The sequence below is a fragment of the Durio zibethinus genome, chromosome 13, assembly GCF_047325235.1.
Source record: "Durio zibethinus cultivar Kanyao isolate XHJ-2024 chromosome 13, ASM4732523v1, whole genome shotgun sequence".
Taxonomy (NCBI): Eukaryota; Viridiplantae; Streptophyta; class Magnoliopsida; order Malvales; family Malvaceae; genus Durio; species Durio zibethinus.
Window position 1 is genome coordinate 22589828 of NC_143174.1, and position 24901 is coordinate 22614728.

Sequence of the window (24901 nt, forward strand, 5' to 3'; positions counted from 1 at the left end):
CTTAGGGGTATTTTTGTAATTTGGCCTTTTTTGGCTCAAATTTTTATGAAACATTTCAGATCTCAATTTTATAATATTTTCATAATTTTTGGTGCTTTAAAATTTAAAAAATGAGCATGAAAACATTAATTTCTAAGAAAACGACCTAAATATCGAAAACTTTGTACTAAGACTAAAATGATATTTTCATTTAATTTAGGGGTTATAAAAATCTAACATTTACAGTAAATAATGTGGATTATTAGATCTCTTATTGAATCTTAATCTAATGGTTAAAGATTGTTCCTTGAAAAAAAAGAAAGAATTTTGGCCCTAGGATTAAATTTGATTCAAAGGCTTTTATTTAATCTTTTAAAGATATTTTGGTGCCATTTTTCTTTACAAAAAAAAGTGGCTCTAAAAAAAAAGGGGCTTTTTGAAAGAAGCAAAAATCAGAGAGGAAAAAGTTTAGAACAACCATAAACAAAAAAAAAAAAAAAAGAGAAAAGTCTTTCAAAGTAAAAAGGAATAAGTAGGACGAAAGGTAGCTCACTGTCATATTTTTGTTTTGGTCTTGTTTCTGGCTTTCATTTTAAGCTATTCTCATGCGGATGTTGTTGCTTTTTTCATGCTAGTTATTTTGATCCATATTTTTGCATTTGAAAATATAGGCTTCTTTCCTACCACATTTTAGTTTCGTATAAAGTTGGTGGTATCGAGGCTTGTTTTTCTTTGGCTAGGTAGAAAAAGAGTTCACTAAGACTAAGTTTGGATTTTTAGATTTCATTTTTGTATAAAAAGGTCTTTTTTTTCTTTTTTTTTTTTTGGTTAAAATTCTTAACTCCAATATGTTTTAGGCTTCTAAAAAATTATATATATATAAAAAAGAAGTCTTAAATGCTTGGTGCTCGCATATTCCTCTTATGTGGTATGCATGATATCGATTTATCCTTTATGCTTCCTGACTTGTTTCTCCTCCTCTATATGTGGACTGTAGTTATTTGAAGCTTACAAGTTGGTTCTTGTTCTTTTTGGTTTGCCACAAGTAATCCATTTTAAGCATGCTAACTCGTTAGTTAAGGGAAGCTTAAAACTTCAGACTTTGACTGATTCTAGTATGTCTTTATTTGTAGGTTGTTTGTTAAGGGTTTAAAGGTTATTGTATTTGTTTTCTTCTTCTCTTCGTTGTCATAGCTATTTTGTTTTTGTTTGCAAAAACTTTAACCTTTATCTTGGTTTCATGCTTGTCGGTCTTTAGTTGCATTTGGTGTGCTTGTTAGAATTTAAACCCTCTAATAGTTGTTTGGTTTTTTTCATGTTGTTGGCGAGAGTAATGAAAGGATGGCCCTTTTTTTTTGGAAAAAAACAAAAACAAAAGGAATAAGCATGCATGAAAACCAACGTGGGGGCCATATCCTTGATTTTCTTTAGTTTGTCTTAAAAGAAATAGATCTTGACAATCTTTTTGTGGGTAGAATTTTGTAATAAATAATTTTTTTAGCATTAAAAGCCAACATGGCCCATATCCTTGGTTCTCTTTAGTTTTTTTTTTAAAAGAAATAGATCTTAACGACCTTTTAGTGGTTAGAATTTTGTAGTGAATAAATATTTGTTTTCATGAGCATTGAAAGTTAAATGTGGGGCCATTGTTGTAAGATTGTTGAATAACACCATGTCCAAAGCCATGTTGTGAGGAATTATTTTTGTAAGGATGTTGCATTGAATATTTTTCCTTTATTCTTGTTTAGTAAAAAAAGAATAAGTTTAGAAAATTCATTCTAGTTGAAATTTTATAATAAGTAAAAATTTTAAAATATTAGGCTTAAAATTTGTTTTCAATAAAGTTTATTTCTATTATATCTACGCAATTTTTTTTTTTGTGATTGTTTAAATTTAATTGTAGGCTTAATTTTATGCATTGTTGATTTCTTTATTGTTTGGATTTTCATGCTTGTTTTAATTTAATCTTTCATACTTAAATATATGTTTGATAAATTTTATTAATGATAATAATAAAGAAAGAAGAAATATATATGAAATATGTAAGAATATAAAAATTTATTTTTTTATAAGAATTATAAAAATGAGCTTGCTCTAAAAGTCTGCTTAGATGTTAGAGACTTTTAGAGAGGTTCGTAAATTCTTAAAATTTAAACCAAAATTTATCCAAAACCCTAAACTTGTTTTAAATTTCTACAGATTTGCATAAAAACCTTTTATGAAATAATTTGTTTCCAAATGCTACCTAGATATTAAGGTATTCAGAAAATTTTATTTCATTAAGAATTTTCACACATTTTCACAACTTAAAATAACTTCATTTTGTTAAATTAACAAATATAAAAATAATAAATAATAAAAATAATAGGATGTGATTTTAAATATAAAAAGTCACACCAAACTCTACCTAAATGTTAAAGAGTCCAAGTGATTTCTTTATATTTGAAAACTCGATTCTTAAATTTATAATTGATCATTTTTTAGATTAATGTGTTCATTTATACTGCATATATATATATGTTTGCTCTAGTTATGGATGTTTAATATTAATTATCTTATTTTTCTTTTTTTTAACTACATAAAAAGTTTTCTTAAAAATTTTTAGTTTTGAACAAATGAAGTTAAAATAGCATTTTGTGAAATATAATTATTGGTACTCTGCCTAGATATCAGAGAGTTATCAATGATTATCATTCACAAAAAATGTTATTTTATTATTTTTAAAAAGAATGTTACGATGAATTTCAAATGAAAAGAATAAATTTGAATTCTGCCTTTATGTTAGAAAATTCAAAAGTATTTCTTTAATTTGAAGATTTTCATAATATTCTTAAATAAAAATTTTCTAAAACTAATTTCATTTCTTAAAAATGAAGAGAATTATAATTGAATTTTATATAAAAACTATTTTGTCTAAAATTATAAATAGTGCATAATTAATTGGTATCAAATTTATGGGTATTGTGGAGGTGCTAATCTTTTTTCACATGTAATCGACTCTCAAATCTAATCTATTTTCATAAACCAAAATTATCTTTTTAATAAAGCTTTAAACCTATTTTATTGTTTTATTAAAAGATAAAATTTTTGGGTGGTCAATCACACCTTAAAAAAGATTGATGGCGACTCCCCATGTTTTTCATAATTTTTAAATTTTTACGTCTAACGATTGAGTTTCTGGACCAATACGTAATGACATGTTATTTTCATTTTCACAACTTGATTTTATTGACAAAAAGACAACGAAAACAAAAAAAAAATTGTCACTAAAAAAGGCAAATAAAAAACAATCCAAATAGGAAGAGAATAATAACAGCTTCATTTTAAACTCATTTAGGATTCCTCATACATTGTCAAAATAAAAACCATCACAACCTATTACCCGCAAAAACAAACCAAAAGGATATTATCAAGTTAAACACAATCTTAACTATATTATATTCTATATATGGAAATATTGAAGTAAAAAAAAAATTTTTGATTAAGTTTGTTAGTAATATCATACTCGACGAACCTTGTGAGTGAGAACTTCAGTAGTTGAAACTTCACCAACATTGTTAAACATATGATCAATCAAATATATGATCAAGGGTGAAACAATGCAATTAGCAATATATCCAATGAGGCTAACAACCATCAACCACATATCTACATTATCCACAATCATGATAATAGAATGTATAGATCCATTTTTCTTTAAAGGGTTAGTTCCAACCTTTTTATTACTCATTTTCTTATCTTTTATGGCATTCCTTTTTCCTCTTTTTCCATTAGCTTTTAGTCCATTGATATTAAAAAATAGCTATAACCATAACAAAATGAATCATCGACCATCAAGAAAGAAATGAAAATAAAAGACAATTCATACCCATTGGTTGGATTTGATTTTGTAGATAAAAAGAAAAACATAAGGCAAATGCTTAGCAAAAATGATTGGCTTCCATAGTTTTTATTAATAAAGGGCTAAACAACTCATATCAAATTTATAATAACAAAATAAGTATTCTTAATTTTAATTATATGACACTTTTCAATGAATTAAACATGAATCTAATGAGAAATTATTGCCAATTGGTCATTAAAAATTGTTGTTTCATCAATCATATGCTTCAGTTTAATATTATATATTCTTCTTCAAAATAACAACAAATTCGATATTTGGCATTTGATTATGATAGAAATATATTATGTTATGAGGTAACACATGGATAGCCTTAGATTGCTTAAAATCTCACAAAATTTATAGTATGACCATAAACATTTTTGGTTGACTTCATAACAGAAGTGTGCTTCTTGACCATACAAAGCATGAAAAAGGAAACTTTGTAGTTAAATGAGAAATTTCAATCCCTCTTTAAGAAAACAAACCTAAAAGGTCTCATCATTGCTTATGCCCAAACTTAGGGATGTAAATGATATATTAGTATTCACAAGTTACTTAAGTTCGACTCGAATAAAATTCAAATTTGGCTCGGCTATTATCGAGTTGAGCTTTAGCTCGACTTATCAATTAAGTTGAGTTCGAACATTCTTATATTCATTTCAAGTAGCTCACAAGCTTAATCGAGCTTTTATATTTTAATATATTTTAATATATTTTAATTATTTTAATTAATAAAATATCTTGAACTCGAGCTTGAGCATAAATAATCGAGTTTTTATCAAATATAAGAATTAAGCTTATTTTTATATGTTAATTGAGCCTAATCAAGTAAGTTCAAGTAGCTCAATTTTTATTTCGAATTGAGCTCGAGCAAAAAAAAAAAAAAAACTCGATCGAGTTTGATCTTCAAATTTGGAGTTGAGCTCGAGCTTGTGCTTAATGTTGTATCGACTTGAACTCAATCGATTACACTTCTACCCCAACTTTGTCAACCCGTATTAAAAACCACAATAAGACAAAAAAGGAAAAAATGTACAAATGTATCCAAAATGTGTTTTAATAAGCATTCAAGGCTATGTCAAAATTGTGTAATACATTTGTATATGTATAAAAAACACACATAAAATGTACTTAAAAATTAAAATAATAGGAAAAAATAGTGAAAAAATGCTTCTTTAATAAGAATTCAATGGTATGTCAAACTAATGAATACTTCTTTAAATTATGCTATAGTTGCATTATATATACATCAAATTGAGTATGAAAAAAAAAATCTCACATTGTCAAGTCAAAATGTTTAAAAAAATGAAATATAGCAGTCACCTAATTATAATTAAGGCTTTCAACTTTGATTAAGTTCAGTCATTTTAACATTCTAATTTGACTTCATCTGAATCATTTTAACTTTGAATTTCAATTTGATTTTTCAAATTTGAACAAAATTAATATCTTTTATCTTTGTGCAAAATTTTCCTATTGGGCCTAAAGCTTTATTTTTTATCTCAAAAAAATTTTAGACAAAATGGAGTGTTTACAATTATCCCTTTTTATACGATTTTTGTAAAATAAGAATTACACAAAGAAAAAAGACATCCAATTTGTTTGGGTTTGAAAAATTAAATTTTATTCAAAGTTAAAATGATTCGGACGAAATCAAATTAGAATGTGAAAATGACTGAACTGAATCAAAGTCAAAAGTGAATGAGGTGTGCCAAAATGAAGAAGACCAAAACTGAGCTGTAAGTCAAAAAATTAAATTGATCTAAATTGAGTCAAGATAAAAAATGAGTGATCAAAATCAAACTACGAGTCAGAAAACTAAAATGATTTGAATCGAGCTAATATCAAAATTGAGTGATCGGGATCAAATCACAAGTCCAAAAACTAAAATGATCTGAATCAAACTGAGATCGAAACTGAGCAACCGGGATCGAATCACGAGTTAAAAAAAATAAAATGATCTGAACCTAACCAAGATAAAAAATGAGTGATTAGGATCAAACTAAGAATCGAAATATTAAAATGATTTGGACTGAGCCGAGATCGAAACTGAGATATCGGGATTGAATCGTGAATTAAAAAAATAAAATGATCTGAATCGAGTTGAGATAAAAAAATGAGCGACTGAGATTGAATCACGAGTTAAAAAAATAAAATGATATGAATCGAGCCGAGATTAAAATTAATGAACTGGGATCAAATCGCGAGTTAGAAAAATAAAATGATTTAGACCAAGTTGAGATAAAGAATGAGTAATCAAGATCAAATCGTAAGTCAAAAAACTAAAATGATCTAGACAGAGCTAAGATCGAAACTAAAAGATCGGGATCGAACCACGAGTCAAAAAAATAAAATGATCTGAACTGAGCTGAGCTGAGATAAAAAATGAGTGACCGAGATTAAACAACAAGTCAAAAAAATAAAATTCAAAATTCTAGCTTCAAATCTAAAAATTCACAATTTGGCAATTCAAAGATTTGTAAGATTTCATAACAAAAGCTGAAAGATCCCAATGTTCCAAGTTTTATAAAAAATTTGCAAAGATTTCAAAATTCGTAAAAAGTTAAGATTCGCAAAGGTTTGCAAGAATACCAAGTTTGGCAAGAGTTTCAGGTTTGTACGAATTGTAGGTTCATAAGAATTTTCATCATTGTAAAGATTCGCAAACTATATTTAAAAATTTGCATTCAAAAGATTTAAAATCTTATATAACTAATTCATGGATTCACATCAACAATTTCAAATCTCACCTCTAGAATTCAAAGACTTCATTAAAAAATTTTAGAGATTCAAACTTGAAAAATTTTAAGGATTCACATCCAAAATATCAAAAATTCACATTCGAAAAATTTCATTTGAAAAACTCATTTAAACAAAGGCTTTATGTTTTTAAAAGTTTGAAAAATTTTCCTTATCCCAAAAATCTCATTATGAAATATTTTCCTCATTTGATGATTTAAAAGTTAAACAATTTCTCCAATCAAAGTCAAATTCTTGTGTGTGGCAAGTGTTATGATGTAAATATCTTCTACATGCTGCAAATGTAATAATCTAGATTCTCACTAAATGATGTAAATACATATCTTAAACAATCATGTAAATGTTAATATTTTCTACGTGATGCAAATGTATGCCTCAACCATGATGCAAATGTAATTATCAATGATTTAAATACAATATAAACACTATGTATGTAAAACAGATGTTACTAAATCAATGTCATAAAATTTTAATTATGGTAACAAGGTTTTTAAGACTCCACCATCTAATATATTCATTCTCAGCTTTTTAGTATTAATGATTTCAAAACAAATTCTATCATTCAATCTATGTTGTTTTCCTTATTTGGTCATAGCTTGCAGGTTATGTTGACCAATCCATCATTATATTCACATTCATGTCACCTTATTTATCCCTTTTAAAATTATTTTTTCAAGCTTCTTTCACTTCTCTCATCTTGAATTTCTTTCAAAAGAATGAAAAATCTTTATAAGATTATCATTCATTTATTTATCATCCTTCGAATTCATGACAAATATGATATATTTTCTTAATTCATTCAGGGAATGTACACTAGGTAAAGAATAAGAAAAATGGGTTTTCATTATAAAAAAAAGTAAGGTTAAGAACAATTTAAAGATGAATGAAAATAGAATGTTGTGATTATGTAAATGGGATATCAACATCTAGAATAATGACTGTTCAAATAATTTTGAACTTCAAATTAGAATCTTCTTTCAAAACATATTCAATTGATATTCTCGATCTTTAGACATTATCCATATCTCTGGGATATTCAAATGAAGTTATATTTTTAAGTTTCCATCTTTACTTAAATCGCCCTCTAGAGTTTTCAATTTAAGTCTTCTTTTTTTTTTCTTTATGTTTTTTTTTCATTTTTTTTTTGCACACCCATTTTTCATGTTTTCTTTTCATTTCTCTTTTTCTTTTATTTATTAGTGACATTTTGATCAAAGTTTCAAATAATCCAATGACAAATCTGCCATAATTCAATTAATGTTTCTCCAATTCAAGTATTCACATTCGATTAAAATAAACTTTTAAAGGATGTAATGTAAGTTAGGGTGAGGGGTTATGAAGAAATAGATAAAATAGGCCCAAATTGTATTTAAAAGGTTATCAAATCATGAATCATTTCTTTTCATGTAGAATACATTGGCATTTTACCCCATCAATATCTCTTTCATTTTTTTCTTTTTTCTTATTTTCTTTTCATCATTTTTCAAAAAAAATTTGAGTATAAAAAAGCTTTGCCCCTGAAACAAGCTTATCAAATTTGGCCCTCAATATGGGGGAAATCCTTGGTTATGGTTCTTCAAAAAAATTTTACAATAGGCTCAAATGGAGTAGTAAAGGATAATTTACTCATTTTATGAAAGGTAGACGAAAAATGACCATTTATTATTTTCAACATGAATACTTTCAATGGAGAACATTTATTGACTAAAAATAGACCTATGAATGAACAATTGTAATGATAATGTATTGCATCACTTTCACCTTTCAATTAGTCAAAATTTCACCAAAGTTATCTTTTTTTATTCAGTAGTCCCAATAAATCAACAACCTCGATTTATCAATCATATCATCATGAATGATGTTTTCAAAATCGAATCTTAAATTATTATCATGACTGTTTGAAGGTAAAAGTATAGTGAAAATATGTGAAAAGGTAAAAGTATGTAACAATGATTCACACAAAAGAGAAAATGACATGAAAATGCATCAAATCTATCACTTTTATTAAAATGATAAAAAATAAGATGAAATTCAAGTACATAAAAGAGATCCATATTCTTAAAAAATCCTAAGATGATAAGCAATTTCAATTAACTTTATCAAAATCATGTCTTTGGATGATTGGGTAAAGAGTCTTTATTGATATTCAATTCTCTTGATTCATTGAAACTCACCAAGCCTGTTCGAATTAAATTTTACACCTTATGCTTGAAAGCATAGCATATTTTTATGGAATGACCCATATTCCTACTATGGTAGTCACATATGGCATTAATATTGTACTATTTAGGATATGATGATTTTAATGGTTCCAAAAGGATTGGGGATACTAGGTCATTCTTGACCAACTCCAAAATAGCTCAGTATAAGTTATTGAGATAAGATAAATATGAGCTTTCTCTTGGTTATCCCTAGATCTTTTCAAACTACTCACTTGATTGTAATGCCTTGAAACTAGCGTATTAACAAAACTAAGCCCATATGTAGGTATTTTAAAGGCTGATTGATAAGAACCTAGAGCGATGTTATTCATGATTAGGTAATAAAGTTGGTAAGGGACTTGTACAATATTATTGGCTGTCGGGTAGTAAGTAGGATCAACATATAGTAGATATGAAACATGACTTCTGAATAGTTGCTCTTTAAAACTTATCGCTTAAGCTTCAACTTTTTTTTTCTTAATCATCCCATTTTTTTTAGTACTATCGACCTCTCTTTTCTCAAGCTTGTCACTTTTGATGGTATTTTTAATAATCTCTCTTGAGATCACCATGTCAACAAAGTTTTTTGTTACATTCTCTATCATTTTTTTATAATAAGGTACTTTTAGGGTACTAACGAATAATACGATCATTTTTTCTCAGTCAAAGAAGGTTGAACTTGAGTAGCCATATCCCTTCATTGTTAGGCATATTCTTCGAAGGACTCTGTTATTTTTTTTTTCATGCTTTATAAAGAAAGGCGATCAAGCGCCAAGTCTATAATGTGATGATACTGATTAATAAATGAGTGGATCAAGTCCTTTTATGTTCAAATACAAGTCATGTCTAACTAGACATACCATCTTATAGCAGACCCAATAAGGCTATCTTAGAACACATGTAAGAATAGTTTTTTGTCATTGACGTGGGTAGTTATTTTTCGATAATACATAGTGACTTGTGTAATCAGGCACTTAGTATCATTATACTTCTCAGACTCAGGGACTTTAAACTTTGGTGAAATTATAATATCTAGGACCAAACAAAGGCTGATTAAATCCATGAAGCCATAAAAGTCTATGCCTTTGACAGTTCGTAGTCTTTTATTCAACAAGTTCATCTTATGTTTAGCTTTAAATCCTCTAAACTTTCAACCACCTTTAATTTTAACTTTTCATTCTCCTTGAGGTCATCTTAGTTAGGGACTAAAACTAGCTCTACTGCCTTTTAAGTGAAGATAAAATTAACAAAACTTTGAAATTACCTTTGAATTAGGGCAGTTGGCATTCCTATGTAAATGTACCCTACAGGAAATATGAATTACTGTGGTGATGTACCTTGAATGGATTGGGCCTGATATAAGCTGTAGCAAGAAAAATACAGAGGATCAATAACATCTTACAACGAATGGTCTTTAAGTCTAACCCCTTCATTTATAGTTTTTTTTTTGTTTAACTTGCTTAGCTCTTCTAAAATTTTGTTCAACTCTCTTTTAATCTCTTCTTGGTTATTCTCTAACTTCTTAATGCGAATTACATTATCTTGTTCCATTCTTCTAACTTGAGCCTAAGTATTATACTTGTGATGAGTTAGTCGAGCTATCCTTGAACTTTGATTTCTCACAGTGTGCAAATTTAGAATAATGTTTATGGAACCATTAGATTATGTATGAGAATGCATGAATACAATAAGGAGAATTTATCACATAACAATTATTATCAAAGAAAATCTTTATTAAATTAAAAGTAATTTTTAACTAAATCCAACATTACATCCATGAAAAGTCTAGAATTTACTGAAAAAAGAAATCTATAACTTGTCGATACCAGCTTTACACTTCATTAAGGAAATCTATTAGTTCTTGACCATGTGTTCCCATTGCTGGCACCCTTACTTATCATTTTTTAACTTTTTCTATCATGTTTTTGGCTTTGTAAACAGCCACAATGATTTGGTCAAGCAGAGACTCCAACTAATTTTGTTTTCTCATATACGTTTCCTTTAGTTGCTCACATTCTTTAGTCATAACTCCCATCCATGCTCTACTTTTCACTAGCGATTCAACATTTATATGTGCTTTTATGCTTCAAAGAGTGTCTCATCCATTTCTTGTAGCTTTGCTTATAGTTGGTTTATTTTTTTTTCAAAAGTTGAGCCAATTTTTAATTTTTGAATGACCGTGTTGTGCTAAGGTTAGTAAATAAACTATTTCATTCATCATTTTTTTATTCAAGTGCTTGAACTTCTTTTTTTAGCCTTTTGTTTACAAGCTTCAACTCTTTAGATTTCTTTTTCAGACTTGTAGAAGACTTTGCTAGACTTGCCATAGATGTAGCTGAGACTTTCTTTGTTAAAATTATTTTGTGACAAATATTCCTTATGATAAATTATGTGAATGCATAGTAAAAATAAAAGGTTAGTAGGCATAAAGTAATATATAAATACAAAAACCAATATACAGGGTTAGTATGTAAAAAAAATACAAAAAAATAATAGATAGATTTACAAGTAAAATAAACATCCTATCATGTATCCTATTTAGGATTTTCCAACATAAGAAAAGACATGGCTCTAACCTAAGTTTGGACCCTTAAGGTTTATTTATATGCTAAGTTCAAAAGTTTGATAGTCTAAAGATTCCCAACTTATTCTTTATATCATTGTCTATTATGGACTAGTAAGGTATTTCAATCTTCATCCAGTATAGGCTACAAGCAGAAAAAGGTTAAATTTGAAAATGACTATTTTGCTAGCCTATGCGAAGATATGAAATCTCACGAAGGCGTAGGTACTTTACTCCTTCATTGGGGATAGAACTCAGGTGTAGAGTTCATATTATGCATGTACAAATGAATGACAAATATATGAAAATAAATAAATAAATAAATAAAATACGAACAAGGAAAGGAAAAAAAATCTCAAATTTATTAGATTAGGCTTGGATAACAAGAAATCATTTACTGGCCTGACTCTCGAATTCTTCAGTGGAGTCATCAAATTGTTATAATGTATAGATCCGTGGATCTACCACTAGACATTGATTAAAGGAGTCACCACCAATCTTTTTTTTTATTAAAGTGTGATTGGCCACTTGATCGAATCTGTCCTATTTAAAAAAAAGTTTCAAGATTGACTTAGGTATCTTTAAATAGTAGATTTAGTCCACAAAATTAGATTTTAGATTCGAAAGTATGGTTATGTGTAAAGAAGGTTATAGTGTCACGAGGTTCGACCTTAGACTCAGAATCCGTGCGCCCTTAGGCTTGGAATCACCTCATTCTAGCCTAAGTTAGCCTGAAACACAAACGTGCGGGCACTAGAACAAAAGAAAAGGCAGAATGCGCAAGTTTGAGAGAAATAGAAAAACAAGATAGCTTGTTAGAATATGTTTTGTATTCATTAAAACAGAAGTGTATGATCGTGCATAAATGAGGGTGAAGCAGCCCTCTATTTATAATTGAGGCTCCCAGCTACACTTATGGCTAAATCCCTAGAATCAAGGTTAAAATCAAGGAATTACAAAGATTATAATCAATCAGGATTCTATCTCCTGATTTTAATGGTCAACCAGATCTGTCATAAGGCTCCTGCTGATCCTGTGATCTTCCATAAGATCCTTTTGCGTATCTTCCATCTTGGGCCCTGCTGGATGTGGTGTGGGCATCATGCAGGCCAAACTTTGGCCTTACGGGTTGGCTTGCAGGTTGTGTTGGCGTTCTGGCTTTTCCTTCAAGGCCTTGCGCGCTAACTCCCTCCAGTGCGCCTGGTGCACGGACCTCAACCTTAGGTGCGCGTGCTGGTGTGCCTGGTGCGCCCGCCCAAGGCATGACAATAACACCCTCATAACGCATATCCAAAGGATGGTACCAGTTTGATTTCAAATTATCCAAGCCTTAACCATATTTATAATTTATCAAAATATTTAATATTAAAAATTAATCTTAAAATTACTCCAATAATTTGATAGTAATTTAAGATAATTCTTTCACCTCATAAGTATTCATGAAAACTAGTGATCCACTCTGAAGATGATTTGTTATCAAATTCATTTAAATTTTAGTTTAAAAATAATCAGTAAAATCTTTCAACAGTTTGATAAAATTTACTTTGATGCAACTCTTCCAATAGTTTGGTGAAATTTTATTATAGGAATATTTTTTAAAAAAATATATTAAATCTTTCAATAATTTGTTAAGATTTAATTTAAGATGCAAATCATCCAATAGTTTGGTAAGATAAAATATAAAATATTTTATTAATAATATTTTTTGTACAATTAATTTGTGAAATTCTCCAATAGTTTTGTAAAATTTATAAAAAATTTAAATTTATGAAAAATCTTCTAATAGTTTAGTAGGATTCATGAATTCATTTTAGAAATATTTTTAATTATTTTTTAATTATATTTTTTTTAAAAAATAAAATTTATGAAAATATTTAAAATAAAATTTTTAATTTAAAACAAGTAGAATAATAATAATAATAAAAATAAAAATAAATGAAAATTAAAATTAAAAAGAATAAAGCAAATAAAACAAATAAAATGTAAATAGAAAATAAATAAGAAAATCTAGAAAAATAAAATAAAAAAATGTAAATAGAAAATAAATGAAAAAAATAAAAGGAAAACCTGTGGTCAGGTCGGGTTTGGAGCACGAATCAATAGGTCAGCACATTAATCTAAAACCTTCTAAACGGTGTCATTTTGGCACAGTATGAAAGACGAAGTCTTTCGTTTTTCCTCAGACCTACCTCAACCTTTCTCTTTCTAGCTCTTTTTTCTTTCTCGTTTATCTTTAGAATTCCCAAATTTGGTTACCAGAAACTGGGTTTGATCACTGGTTTCTGGAAAATTGGCTAGAACTTGGTTGGAAACTTCAATCCTTGTCAAAAAATTCATGTGTTCTTCCCAAAACTTAGATTTTTCTAAAAACTCTCCCTTTTCATATTTTTTTCAGAGATTCCAAATAGTTTTACTTTTCATCAAACCCAAAAAACTAATTGTCAATTAATCTAAAAACAAATTCGTTCAAACAATAGCAAAACCCAAAACCTTCCCCCTCTTTGTTTGTGATTTCTATTTATTTATAGGGATTGAATTCTTTTAATTTTGAAAAATAAATTAAATTGATTATGATTTTATTACGATTTTATAATCTGTGATTTGATTTTAAGTTTCTCATTTTATAGGATTTGCATCAATTAAACCAAAATAACTCACTTTTTTATTTTTCTCTCTTATATTTTTGACTTTTTTAAAACAAGTAAAATCAAATCAAATTAAATTAAAATTGAAAATTTTTCTGTTAGGCTCGAAACTTCGTTTTTTGTCTCAAAAAAATTTTGGACAAAATGAAATATCTATAGAGGCAATGACTTTTTCACGATTCTTGAAAATTTTTATCATAGAAATTATAGGTGAATGCTAAAATTTATTGAATCATCACAATGAAGAACAAAAATTCAAACTACAAAATTTTGAATAAATAAAACTATAATGCAATATGGAAATAAAAAAAGGGCAAGGGATAGAAATGACTTGAAATAATAATATATTTGAATCCATTGAAATTCACAACAAAAGAAAATATATAAAAAAAGCAAAATTGCAACATAAATAATAAAACATTAACAAAAGACAATGTGCAAGAAATTAACCCACCATTTTTCTAACAATTGAAACTCATTAATGTAGAAGATTATCAACTTGACAAAAAAATATACTAACCTTAGTGGTTTATTATATTTGATTAAATATAATATAAAAACATTAGGCCTTATATATTTTAAATATTTTACATATTGTATTTATATTAGATAAAACATTGGGGCCTAATGATAGAATAACTACATCATGTATTTTATATGAAATCATGTAAGGTTAAACAATTCATCAAATTACAATATAAAATAAACATTGTTTATGCATCTAAAAGAAGTTTAGCCTGCAAATATCAATAATAAAGATTCAACAATGGCGAATATTATGATCAGTCAATGTAAGATATTAACTTGCAAAACAATCAAAAAAGAAATCGAAACCAAAATTTAAATATCTTCAAGGTGAACTCTTTCATCCTTGCTCGAGAAACATTTGCAGCGGATTGAACAGCGAATGCTACTGCTAAAGATAACCTACCAATCGCCTGCACCAAACATAAATCAGCCAATAACTAATCACTATCACCAATTAAGGAAAAACAAAAAACAAAAACAAAAAAAATCTCTTAACCTAATATCCAACAAAAAGCCCAATTATTATTATTGTTTTGGGTAGGCATATGACTCAATCTAAAGTCCAAACCCAACGTATATTTTTCTCTTTGCGAAAGTGGTAACCATCTTCATTGCAAAAAGCTCTCCTTATTAGCCATCGATCCAATTGAGTTTTTGTGTACATATCCTCCGTGGATCTTTATGTTACCAAATCACCTCCCATTTCATCACCATCTCTCTTTTAAAATCACTCATCGGTTGAGTTCACTCGCTTGAAGATCTAAACGAATTGTCATTTTCGCAACAAAACATAATCTGCAACTGTAAGAAAGTTTTGATAAAATAAGCCAAAATTTTGATAAAAACTTTCTATTCAAATCCATGAAGTATCGAAGACAGAAGAAAAAAAAAGAAGTAAGAATAGCCAACAATGACTAGTAGTCTTACCATCCTTCGCTACCCTTTCCTTCATGGCACACCACCTATTTCTCTCCCATGTTCTCTGCTGCCCTTTATTTTCTAGAATTTTTCCTAATTTTTTTCCCTTTTATCTATTTTCTAAACCAAACTCACCTCATTTAAGAGAGAGAGAGAGAGAGAGAGAGAGACGGGAGGGGGGGGGGGGGGGAAGGGGGTTGAAGCCAGTTGATGTGAAAGATTGGAAGAGATTGATAGGTTGGTAAAGAAAAATAAGCTTTTTGATTTCTTTCAATTTTTTTTTTAATTCAAATAGTTTAAGAACCCAAAAATACCACTTAAATTATTTTTTTAAACATTGTTGATCTGTCCCTCTAATCGATAATGAGGATTGCTTTTATCTATCGTAGATTTATTAATTAATAATGTAGTATTTAGTTTTAATAAAATTAATTTTAAATGATAATATGTGATTGATAAATAATTATTTAAATATAATATTAATTAATATATTTATAATTTAAATATTACATTAAGTATTTTTAAAATTTAAATATTATATTAAATATTTTAATATAATTTAACTATAATTTAATAACCTTTCATTATATTAATTCAATCTAATATGCACTGTATAATAACCTTATTAGAGTCGGGAACCACATAATTTTTTTTAGTTCAATAACTTTCTTATTTTAATAACAAGCCTATATTATTCCAAACATGCTTGATGTATAAATTTTATATATGCATCATATGCTATTGTCTTATTAAATAATAAACTTAAAATATTATAAAAAATTATAAATATAAATAGTAAAAATTATTTAATGAATAAATATAATTATTGAATTTTCTTTTTTAACTTTATCTTTGAATACTTTTAAGTCATAATTCAAAATTTAAAGGTCTTTAAAAATAAATATTAAAATTATTTAATTGAATAAAAATATTTATTGAAATTTTGTTTTCAACTTTATTGTTTAAAATTCTTAATTTTTTAAATTTATGAATTAATAAAAAATAAAATATAATACATTAATAATGTATAAAATTTATATATTAACAATGATAACATATCAAATATAAATTTTTTAACACATTAATTTCGTCGAGCTATTAAATTCATAATTCATATACTTTATGGTAGCAATTAACATGGGATTACATGAACCAGAATTTAACATAACCCAAAATAACAATAGCAACCTTAACCCAAGACCCGAACTTGCTCCAGAGAATACTTTCAAAGGCCGGCTGAATCTGAGTCCCTCACTCAAAAATCGAAATCCAATTGCACAGTGCTGAGCCAAGATCCTAATATGTGGTGCCCAACCCCAAAAAAGACCAAGCCTCGGTTCTAAACCCATTCTTCCTACCCAGGCGGTCCTGACCCAACTGCCCTTCAACTAAGGGCTGGTTCTTGACCACCCAAATCAAAGGGAACCCATATTTTCTCATTCTCCGCACTGATACAATAATTACGAGAACTAATTAATTATCTTTTGGATTATAATTAATATTTAAAAGTTATGAATTTAAAAAAATTTAAATGCGTAATATCCTCTTTAATCAATTATATAATAAAATAAAAAATTTAAAAGTAGATTAAATTTTTTTTAAAAAAATTATGAGGATATATACGAAGGAACTCTAAAAAACCCAAATTGTTTTCGTAGTTTTCGAGGATCTAAGCTTCAACCTGTCCACATGTCTTAAAATTGGCTCAGCATAAAAGGAAAAAATAAACAGATAAAAAAAAGAAGAAGAAAGGACATAATTCTCCAATGAATGTAGAAAATAGTAAATTAGTGTATGTACAAGGAGGCAGGTTATAATTATCTAAATATTTATAAAAAAAAATGAATGATTTTGATGGTCAGGATTCATGAAAATGAAGGAACAATTGATCAACCATTGATTCATTAATATTTTTGAATAAAAGATTAATTATAGCGGTTGTTATGCTGCAAGAATAATATTTAAACTAAGAGGGAAAAACAAACTTTCAAAACAATTATGGAGAAACAGAAATGAATCAACAAGTTGATCATACACATAAAAATGTATATATCAAAGACATAGGGGGGCGGGGGGAAGAGGTGGGGGACAGAGAGAGAGCAAGCACATAAAGTTTCAAGCATGAGCCATCCCATGCAAGGAAGAACCCTGTGTGCTCACTCTCCTCTGTCACCTTCCTTACAAATTACCTGCTCAAGTATTTCCAACACGACAAGCTCTAACTAGATTACCTCGTTGCATCAAAACGACAAGTTATTACAACGATCCTGCTTCATCCTAAAGCTCTAATTCAGTACTATTGCACAACCATAGAAATCTTTGTTTTCCCTGGGTGAATAAACGTGAGAGCTTCTAGGGCTTTTATAGAAAAGGTGAAAAACTGAGAATTGGTGGTGATGACATCGTTGATGTATGAGAATATACATGAGCTTTACACTTTCCATAACACATGATTAGCACTCATTGATTACTCCGTTATTGTCGGTGACAAATCTAAGATTTTTTTTTTTCAGATATGTCCAATTATAATATATAAAAAATTATTGACGTATTTATTAATTTTGTCACAAAAAATGTGTTAATGAGAAAATTTTGGAATGTTCAAAAAAAAATTTTCTTTTATATTTCTTTATTTTTCAAACTTTAGAAACGTTAATAAACACTTTACTTAAGAGAGTGATTCCCTCTCTATCTCTTGCTTTCTTTAATCTTTTAGAAATAATGAACAAAGAAATTTCATCCAACTGTCTAAAAATTTTCATTTCTCTCCTAGAATTATTACTATTTTTGGTTTATTTATTTATCTTTGTTTTCTTTTTCTTAGTTTCTACGGTAAGATTTTACATGCTGCAACCAAATTATTAATATTTTTGAAATATGCCATATGGAAACTTTTATAGAATTGAAGAGAAAAGTTGGTTGAACTTTTTCAATGAAAAGGTGAAGGCCGACAGCCCTGGGGGCAAAGCATGCAGGGCAACAGAGGCCGAGTCATTTCATTATTAGCATCACCTTTAAATTCTAACTTTAGGGTTGAAATTAAACAATTGATAAATAAAAAAATTTTAAATTTTGCCTATTTTCGTGCTCTCGATTTTATATAACATACTGTACAAAATTGAATCATGTCTATATATTTCAGTGATATAATCATTCTAAGTGGTCTCTGATGTTATTTTGGAAATATATATCTAATTAAATCAGTTCAGGATCATGCGATCCAATTAATTTATCAAAAGGCTTGGTCAAAGGAGTCCAACTTTTTTTTTTTTTAAATACAAATATTAAAATATTAATATTTTTAAAATTAAATAAAGAATAAATTTTATTAACCAAAGAAAAATAATTTTGACTAAACTTGAGCTTCAAAACTCATGCTTTAAATCTGGTCCACCATATGTTGAGTAGTTGCCGTCTTTGTTGAAAAAGAACAATGGTAAAATAAAAAATCTTCATTCCTCTGCAAAGCAAAAGGGTTAACCAATGTGAGCTTGACAAAATCTAAGTACCAAAGATTTATAATGCAAAAAAGTAGCATAAAAATATATGGTTTATATTAATTAAACAAAATCGTTGGTGTATGAACCACTGAATATGCTAATCATGCCAATTGATAAAGGAAAGCAGGGCTGCATGCTGGGGGGAAGGGGTGATATCTGGCCTTTACTACATTCTCCTTCAAGCGCCATTCTTGGTGTTTTATCTTTCAGTGTATATAGACATGATGATGCTCATGAAAGCAATCCTTTGGATTGAAGTAATCGAAGGCTAAGGACAAAAGTGTTTTTCAAGCATGCTTGAATCTCAAATTTGGTCATAATGACAATGTCCCAAATCCCAACACAATCTATTGTGGGAACAACACCACTTTTTTAGGTTTTTGATTCTTTCGTAATAGCGTCTTAGTCTTATTGACATTTCTGATATATTCATATTATTAATTTTATTAATTTTGACGACCTTTTAATTTACGTATATAAATGTGCCACGTGGTAAATTATGTTTTTCTTTTTTTTTCATTTCTTTTTTCCTTTGTTATTTTAATTTAATTTTCTTTTATTTATTTTATATATTTAACGAGTTATCTTTCTTTTTAATAAATTAATGTCAATCTCATTTCATTTCATTATTTGTTTCCTTTCTTTTTTTCATTATTGGTTTTTTATTTTTTTATTTTTTAATATTTAATTAATTTCTCCAAAACTTACAAAAAATAAATAAATATTTTAAAAAGATTTTTTTTTGTGCATAAGATCTACTTATATCAATTTTTTTTTGCTTTTCTTATTTAATATTTTTTTAGATTTTAAATTTTTATGTGAGACTTATTTAATATTATGGATAGGTCATATGATTTTTTTTTACTTTTTTTTTTTGAATTTTTATATATCCATTTATATATTTAATTTTGCTCATGTACAGACAAGTTTAATTGTGCAACGTGTCACACTCCAAATTTTCTTTTTTTTTTACTTTTTACTTTTTTATATTTAATTAATTTTTAAAAATATAAAAAATAAATATTTTTTAAAAAATTATTTTTTGTGTTGGACTCATTTATATCAAACTTTCCTTTTTTTTTTCTTGTCCTTATTTACCATTCTTTTTATTTTTTTACTTTTTTTTAAAATTAATAAATATTTTTTTTTGAATTTGTGTGAGACTCACTAGATATCAAGAGTATGTGACGTATTTTTTTATTTTTTATATTTTTATGTATTCAATAAATAATCTTTTAAATTTTAATTTTTATAAGGTCCTTTTGATATTAAAAGTATATCACGTGTTAAGTTATTTGATTAATTTTTTTATTTTTTTATTTTTTTTAATTTAATTTTTTTTATATTTATTAAATATTTTAAAATTTTTAGTATCAGATCATTTGATATTATTATTAAAACATATATTTACTTTCATTACTTTTTTAATTTAATAATTTTTAAAGACAATGATATTAGTGAATGTGCCAACGTTCATTCGAATTTTATTTTTTCAATCTTTTTTAGTCTTTTATTAAGTTTTTATTTTTTAAAATCCATAATATATATTTTTAATAAAGACTCATCATTGCTAATATTACATGGTAACTCAATTTTCTTTTTTTTTTTTTTAATTTTTTAATTTTATTTTTTTTATAAAAAGTCAAAAAATGTGTACACATAGTATCTTATTTCATTTTTTGGTCTTTTCATTTTTTTTTGTTTTTTATTTTTTTAGTTAGATAAATTTTGCATAAAAAATTGCTAAATAAATTTTTAAAAAGAAAAATATCAATGGAAGTATATATGACAAAAAAAACCATGTATTTAATGAGTTTTGATTAGTCTAAATCTAATAAATGTGTTTTTTTTTTTAATTTGGAATCGGATCAAGTTTTTTTTTTTTCAAAAATTAAAATTAGATACAAGTTTAAGGTATTTTGCTTCATCTAAGTATATATAAATATATGTTTGATTATGCATTTAATTATATATATATGTGATACATTAATGAAATTGTTATTTAATACCTTAATTTAATAAATTCACATCCAATTCTCTCTTTTTTTTGTCATTTTTTTTTAATTTTTTGACTTTTTAAAATTAAATAAATTTTGTAATAAAAATATAATGGATATAATAATGATAAAATAACTCATATCTTATAGGTATCTATTTGGTCTGATCCAATATATGTGAGTTTTTAAAAAATTTGAAATCGAGGTCAAGGTTTCCCTTTTTAAAATTGTGGTTGGATCAGAGTTGTTTATTGTCTTTCATTTTGCCCCAATATATATAATTATATTTTTAATTAATTATTTTATTTTATATTTATAACTATTATATTAATAAATTTATTATTTAATATTTTAATAAGATAAAATATTATATTTATATGTAATTAAGATGTAATCTACCCCTCATCTTACAAATTTGCTCATTTTGACTTTTATTTTACTTTCATTTATTTTTATAATCTATCGCTCATCTTAAAATGTTTCTTTTTTATTTTTATTTTTTTGTCAACTTTTTTAAAAATTTTATATTTTTAATTTAGATAAATTTGTTAAAAAAATCCAATGGAAGTATCTACACGATACTCCAATTTATTTTATTTATTTAACTATATAAATTTTGCAACAAAATGAACTGATGAATTTGGTTTTTTTTTTCTCTTTCATCTTTTTTTTTTTGTATATTCTAATTAGGTAAATTTTACAACAAAAGGTGTCAGTTGATAAAGATGATAAAATAATCCATATCCGATAGATTTTCATCCATTAACTAGCAATTTTTTAAAAAATGGGGATTGAATTGTGATGGGTTGAATTTTTTATTAGATACGATATTGGATGGATGCATATTTAGGATTTTTTGTCCAAACTCATTTCAAAGTGTATATAAAGTATATAGTTTATTATTAGTTTAATTTTATATTTAAATATGTATTATATTAATAAAATTATTATTTGATACTTTAATTTAAGAAATTAGTATTTTAAATAGATATGGTAATCTAAACAATATGATAACATGACACAAACACGATACGAAAATAAAATATGAAAGTGACTTGATTTAAAATTTTAACAATAACTATATATATGTTTAATAAAACTAAAAAAATATATTTCATATTTTTGTATTGATATTGTAATACCCCAGTCTAAATGATAATTTGGATAAATTATTACTAAAGCCTATTAAGTTAATTAAAAGGTTAATTATTAAAGAAAAAGTGATTGAAGTGTTTTACCAAAAAATATATATATAGTTATCGTGAAACAAAAAAAAAAGAGAATTTTTCTTCCTTATCTTTTTTAGGGTTAGAAAGCATGAAAAATCAAATACATGATCCAAAATCAGAGACTACAATCGAGTTAATCTCCTAATGGTGAGTATATGCCCTCTTTTTATTTAAAAAAAGTACCATTTTGGTTGCTAATTATATGGAGTTAAAGTTTTGGAAGAAAAATCAAGAAAATTATGAAATCTTTCGTTAATCTTCATGACCTATTTGGGTAAATTATTAGACTTTTTTTATTTCATGTTCTTAATATTTATTGATGATTTTAGAATGGAGTTTAAAGGCTGAAAATGGAGATTTGAGTTTTTAAATATTGAAGAAAAAATTCTATTTTTAGATGAAATGCTATGATCTATAATAGTGAATAAAATAGAATTATGTATTAATTGATAGATTATTACTATGATTATTATATATCGTTGGAAAACATGTTGAATCTACTTTTTAAAGAAACAAACAAAAGTTGAATCCGATTTTTCTACTAAGAGTTATCTAATATTTACTTAAAGATATGCAGGCTATATGACAACATCATCAGGGTTAAATTACGAAAATTGTCTTAAATTTTATACAAGGAATTAAAGAATTGATCCATACATATTTAAAAAGGTTATTAAGTCTACTTTCTAACAAAAATAACAGAATTGAATTTGGAGTCTCTTATGAATAAATATAAATTTTTTATTAGAAGATATACATACTATCTGGCAGCAGCATATAATGTGGATTTCAAAATTTCTTATAATTAATTTGCAAGGAATTACAAGATAGGCGATATATGGTTAGAAATTTTATCAAGTCTAGTTTCTAACACATTAGAGAGATCTTAATTTTAAGTTAGATATCTTGAGATATGGTTGTTTTAGTGAAAGGAGCTTAGGTTGCTAGTATTAATTAGTTGAGTTAATCATTGTGTAATTTAGTTGATTTTTGTATAAATGGTATAAAAAAGGGTTGATTAATTTTTGATGCATTGAAATGATCTTTAATAGGCCATTAATTATTTTAGGAGAAAAACTAAGTGGTAAAATCAAAAGAAAGTAAGTAGAATCTCATACACTTTGCTTATTTTTAAACCTATGTATATATGCATATTTTTAAATGAGTAAATGTTTTATTTCATTATTTTTTATATATGAAAATAGGACCAAGCATATGATTATTTTATGTTTTTACTATGTAAATGATGGATCATGATTATGAATGAAATAAAAAAATGATTTATGTTTAAGGAATGATTTTATGATAGCTACGTTTTTATATACCTAAGAAGTGAGATTATCGATACCAGAACTAATTCTACGACACTAACTAACAGGTAATAATAGTTAGCATAAATATGATTATACGGCTCTGCCAATGGGTTATAATAATTAGCGTAAAGCTATAGCTTATAATAGTTAGTAATGATCATGAGAATGAAATTATTGATACAACCAATATAACAGGTTATAGCAGTGACCGTAGCTAACAATAAATAAATGATAATGATGATCTATAATGATTTTAAATATTGATCCATGATTTGTATGAAATATATATTTAATTGTGTTTTATAATTTATAATTGATGAATTGACAAATTTTAATATTGATTTATGATCTACAAAATGTTTAACATAATAATGATTTTTAAAATGTTTTGACATTATGATTTGACGAATATTTTGAATGATTTATATGATATGTATGAAAACGATGCTTGATTCGGTAAATTGTGTGAGCTTATACTTGCTAAGCTATGGTTTGCTCATTCTCATTTTTCATTTTTTTTTACAGATGATTAAAATGATAAGTTTGCTTAGTCTCGAGAAAAGTTAGAGAATTAAATTGGAAAGATTACTTGGGCATTGGAGACATTATTGGCTAATAAAATCTTACGAAATAGTTTTGTATTTTTATTAGTTTACATTTGGATATATAGAGATTTATAATTAGTTGGATTAAATATATAGATTTTACTTAGCAGATTATTTTATTAAAAAATTTTAGAATGGTTAGGAAAGAATGCCTCGTATTACTTTGAGATTTTACTTCAAAGTAATATGACCGTATTATGTCTCGATCTTGGGGCATGACATAAAGTGATATCAAAGCTTAAGTTGTTGTCTTTGGAGAATTTTTAAAAGTTAGACTATGATGAGATTTTTTTAAAAAGCCTAAATTATGTTTCTTGGAGATTTTTTAAGAGTTCAAGTTATGATTTTTAAATTTTGTGAGATGTTAAAGAGCTTATAATATGATTTTAAAAATTTTTTAAGAACTATGATTATTATCTTTAGAGATTTCTAAGAAGTTAAATTATGATAATTAGATTAACGATAATTTTCTAAGAATGTAGCTTATGATTTTTGGGTTGAAAGAGATTCTATAAGTATGGTTATGATTCATATACTATATGAAAATTTTTAAGAATTTAGATGATGACCTCCGGATAATGTGATAATTTTTCAAGGACATAGTTTAATCCATAGATTATATTAATGAGTATGAGTAAATGATTCGATAAATTTTTGGAGTAATTAAAGTTTCAATGAATTTTAAAGAATCAATGATTCAATAGATTCTTGGTGTAATTATTTTAGTTGATATTTACATATTACTTTTGGATCTTGTAGTTAAGAAAGATTGTAATTACT

At 26.4% G+C, this 24901-nt stretch overlaps 1 long non-coding RNA gene across 1 annotated transcript; it reads right to left on the bottom strand.

The window, feature by feature from the left end:
• Positions 1 to 14753: 14753 nt before the first annotated feature.
• On the bottom strand, positions 14754 to 16282 carry LOC149515433 (uncharacterized). Its single transcript, XR_016326642.1, has 2 exons — positions 15487 to 16282; positions 14754 to 15360 (listed from the first exon to the last, which is right to left on the bottom strand). It is a non-coding gene; the product is annotated as an uncharacterized LOC149515433 (long non-coding RNA).
• Between the last annotated feature and the right edge of the window lie 8619 nt (positions 16283 to 24901).